Source organism: Lycium ferocissimum, chromosome 11 (assembly GCF_029784015.1).
Source record: "Lycium ferocissimum isolate CSIRO_LF1 chromosome 11, AGI_CSIRO_Lferr_CH_V1, whole genome shotgun sequence".
NCBI lineage: Eukaryota > Viridiplantae > Streptophyta > Magnoliopsida > Solanales > Solanaceae > Lycium > Lycium ferocissimum.
In genome coordinates this window covers 55,454,164-55,459,469 of record NC_081352.1, presented here as the reverse complement: position 1 = coordinate 55,459,469, position 5,306 = coordinate 55,454,164, and positions in this window count along the sequence as shown.

Genomic DNA, 5,306 nt, shown 5'->3' with positions numbered 1-5,306 from the left:
TGATATGTATGACGATGTGATTCCACCGCGCCTAATTGGCCGGACATGCCACCGCTAAGGCGGGCTGCTTGTGATTCCACCGTGCCTACATGGCCGGACATGTCACCGCTACGCCGGGCTGCTATGATTCCACCGTGCCTAGAAGGCCGGACACGATCACCACTAGTGGGGGGTCGCATATGATGGTTACCGGACGCGGGTTAACGATGATGAAGTATGAATGATATGATGATATATGAATGGTATGATGATGTATGTATGATATGATGATGTATACACTATGGTAATTCATATGATATGCTACGTATGATATATGTATAAAATGTATCCATTCGAAGGTTATGCCCTCAGCTTATGTCTTATGATTTCTCTATTATGTTCATTTCATTCGTGCCTTGCATACTCAGTACAATGTTCGTACTGACGTCCGTTTTCTTTGGACGCTGTGTTCATGCCACATGTGTAAGCGTGGAGGTGATCCGCACTGTAGGAGCTAGTAGGCGATTTGAGAGCACTCTATTTTTCGGAGGTGCCGTTGATTATTCTTTTGGTACATATGTATATATACTCATGTTTTGGGCACCGACGGGGTCCCGTCCCGTCTACATGTCTAGTACTCTGAAGAGAGGCTCGTAGATATGTATGTGTGGGCAATATGGTCTCACTAGTTCTTATGTGTACGTATGTATATATATTATTATGATAGCCTAGAGGGCTTATGCTTATAAAGTAAATATGTTTAAAATGTTATTAGTTTTCCATGATTACGAGCACATATTATGAATGAGAGCAAATGAGTAACAGAATGAGCGGTGTTCGGGGGTTAGTCTCGGATACCCGTCATGGCCCGTAGCCAGGTTGTGACACTTTCGGTTCATCCACGAGGAGGTAGCAACTGACCAGGTGGCTGGCTTGGGGTCTACTCCTTCCTCGAGCTTGCTCCACCCTTTTGATGTCCCTCTTTCTCTTAAAAGAACATCAAGAGGTGACCTCACCGGTTGTTGGCTCCCCACTTTTAGGACGATAATAGATGCCTTGGATCTTTGTTTCGTTCGGGTGACTAAATCATGGATTGCCTATGAAGCCCTTTGAGATTAGGAAGCTCGGGTTGAACTCTAAGTCGAGGCTGAGACTATTGCTTTTTCCATGTCAGACCTGCAAAGATGTGAAAAAATGAGTTATGTACTTCCATAAACACGATGTAACCGGTTCAAAGTAGTTAAATAAGACGTTACCATGATTGTTGGCCTTCCACTCTCTTTCAGTAGAAATGTCCTTCCAAGACCTTAAAGGTTTAGTGGAAATGCTTAAGATCCTATCGACACTTTCCTTGACATGATCGACCGCGTAAAAAGTCACAATGGTGGCTACATTACAGATGAATCTATGAGCTAATCAAAGTAAACAAAAAGAGAGAAACATAATTATTAGAAAAATACACACGATTAGTATTCCATACTACAAAAAATGGAAATTTTCCCGAACGGTGTAGCTCGTCACGCCCCAAACCGACCCCCGGACGTAACGAGCATCCGATGCTATGAACAAACACGGGAAGCACCTAATAAATCAATTTTTTTTTTTTTTAATTTTAATTATAAATTGATAACCAACAAGTCCCTTTTTAATAATCTTTCATTAACTAATTAAAAGAAGTTATAAAATGACTAAACAAACTCATGCACATAATTTAAGAAATAAAATCAGTGGAAGTTTGTAATAAATAGATTATCAAAATGTAGCAATACCTAAGAGAGTCGAACGACTACTCCAACTAATACCCACAAAACATCTATCTATGGATCCTCTAAGATGAATAAGAAGTAGTCGACTTCAGGACGCAGCCCGAAAACTACAAGCAATAAGTAAGATAGAGGGTATCCCACGAACGAAGGTGTGAGCTCACCAAATGAATGGAAGTAGCAAGCTCTCCTAGTCCGCACGTGTATCATAAACTTGCTCCTCAACGGTACCTAACACACCATCAAAAACAACAATGGTATGCACAGTACGTGGTGCTCAACCAGTGTCCGGGATAATAGCTTATATAAAATAATATAAATAAAGCCGTAAAATAGTGTAAATAAAGTAGTTTTGTAATCCAGAGATTAAACAAGTCACCAAACTTCATGGAATCATCAGTGAAACCATTAAGGGAGAATTTAGATCACTTTCAATCCATTATGCCATTTGTCATAATTACGTTTTCCATTTATGAACTCAAGATCATCATCATGTCACTCACAACAATCACAATAATACCGACAAAGCCAAGTTAATTAAACGAAGGGATGACCACTTAGGGTTCCCTAAAACCGCATAGAAGCACCACATCTAGGTTTGTCACCCTTGATGGCTATCCTTCCTCCCGAATACTTAGGCAAAACCACATTGGGGTTATGAACCCTCGATGGCCACTCTTCCTCCTAAATGGATAGGTAAACCACACTAGGATTCATAGTGACTACCCTTCCTCCCGAGTAGCTAGGCCAAACACAAACAATAGATATCATGGAAAAATAGCCAAATCACAATCATAGCATAGAAGTTGAATCACTCATTATGGATTATGTTCATCATCCCACAAGTAGGGATACATCAAATCATTAATGGGTTTATAAACCATCTTTAAGTCATTAAATGAGTTTCAAGTTCAACACAATCCGTTCATAGAGCAAAACTCATGAAATATCGCAGCTTTCCGAAATCAAGCTTAAGCATCCCTTATTGGGTAATTCATGTTAATAATCTCAAGTAAGAATCATAGAACATACACTTAAGAAGTTTCCCAAAGTCTCCTTCAACATCTCTTTCTTTGATTTTCAAATATCTACGGATTTGAAAAATGAACTAGTGGTTAATTTGATGTTAGATTGATGTAAAACCAATGGGGTTTGAGGTAGAATAACCTTAGAGTTTGAGAGAGGTCCTTAGTGGTTCTTTTCCTCCAAAAATCCCGGCAAAAAAGATGTGGGAAGGGTTATCATGAAGTTAGGCTTTTAAAGTGTCGTTCTCGGTGTACGGCTGTGTAGCTAGAGTCCCAACCGCACAATTGTTCATGCAGCAAAGGCTGTAACACTGCCTCCAGTGCAAGATCGCGCACTTAAAGCCAATTCGTGCCTTCGGTTAAACGTGCATCGCGTAGTGCCCGAGAAAATGGAAAATACTCCTAGCATAGAGCTCCGATTGAGCTCCAATATTTGGTCGGAAAGGTAATTCAAATACCTACAACTTTCATATTTTGAGTTTTCTCAAATTCCCAATGCAACAACCCGAAAACGAGGAATAATTAGACTAATTTAAGAGTTCTTACGAACTTCACTATTTGGTTTGACTTCAAAACGACTAGCTTTCACCCGAATTCATGGCGAAAGGATTCATATTGATAAAATATCACCTTAATATCAATTTTAAACATTCAGACCTAACTCGCTTTTTTACGAAATGCTACATTATCCCTCTCTCAGGATCATTCATCCCAGAATGAAAGACATGGCCTAAGATTTTTCTGTCACGACCCAATCCCGTAGGCCGTGACTGGTGCCCAAGCTGGACACTCGTAAACACACCTGTTAGCTATAATCAATCCGCAACTAAACATGATATGGAACTTATAAAAACAGAACGTCGTCTCAGAATCGTCACATATATATATCAAAGCAACTTTGTCTCCTACGAGTCACAACCATCAAAAGATAACACAAGACATAAAGGCATGACAAGGTGTCATAACGTACGGGAACGTCCCAACTATCTATATACGCAAGCCGACAAGGTCGCCACTACATACGCATCCCAAAAATATATATATACGCAAGCCGACAAGTGCCACTACAAATGGAAACGTCCCAAATACAAGTCATTAACACGATTTCGAACAACATCTATATACAACCCACACATGTGTCTACGTACCTCTAAGAGTATCAATAAGTAACATATGACGGGACGTGGCCTCGCCGTACCCCCGGATAAATATATATATACATCAAAAGGATCCGTACCAAAAGTCTAGGCTCCGGGACAATGGAGCACTCCAAGATAGTCGAATAGAAATCCCAATTTGGAGGATCACCAAAGCGAGTATCCGTACTGCGGGCACGAAACACACTCTCGAAGAAAGCGGGGCCGCACGAGATATGTACCGAGTATATAAAGCATGAAATACAATAAGAAAGATCACAAGTGTGAGATTCCAGAGACAAGTATGATAATCAAGGGATCAATTCGTGCCTTATGAAATAAAATCATGCATAACTATATCATATACCATATCCGGCCCATTATGGACTCGGTGAATCTGTCATATACATGTATATCATACCCGGCCCATCATGGGGCTCGGTGCCATCATCACATCATCATATCATCATACCATATATATATATATATACCGTACCCGGCCCTCTAGTGAGGGACTCTATGAACAATGCAAAGAAACTATACACGAATACATACTCGGCCGGGACTCGGTGAAAGATGTAATAACTATGCACGAGCAGAGTAGTGAGTAACCATATGCAACTAAATCATCATCTGAGACTCAATAGATAAGTAGACTAACTAACACTCGAGTATCAAGGCGATAGTCATGTTAAGTACTCTTTGAATGTCACTATGAACTATATCAAATAAGGCCTCGAGTGAATCATAGACATGTATCAAGATAATGCGAAACAGCTTATGGAAGTCGGGGACATTAGTCATTGTAGAGTTTTTAAGAATAGGAACTTTTACGTACCAACTACTATCCAACGTATAGAAGACTCGAGGGGCAATAGCTCAATTACCTTAAGAGTTCTAACATCGAAGTGAATAAGAATCATGAATCACATTCGGAACTTATGAATAGAATTACCCCAAAGCTCATATCATACGTCACTTATATCTAAGACATGCCAAAAGAAAGAAGGGATAGCTTTACATATCTTTAACGCTTATCCGTATCACAATACGTATATGCTGCCCGAAGCGTCTCAACCTATATTAAGACGTCAAGAACTATGGTTAAGCTACGGGAAGGTTCAAAACGTATTCCAACGTTAGTAGTTCCTTTCTAGAAAATTAGACGACGTTTCCCTTATATTCAAACCAACTACATAACAACTAAGCCAACATCAATAACCACACGTTCAAGTACTATATCGAGACTATTCAAGACAAGATTCGAGAACACCCCGAGCAACCACACATGTCATCCCAAACGTCCCACATTTACAACATTCGATAATAATCTACATACGACTACGACATACTTAAGTTATTCTTAATGACCCGTAGTCATAACATTTCCATCGAAACGACCT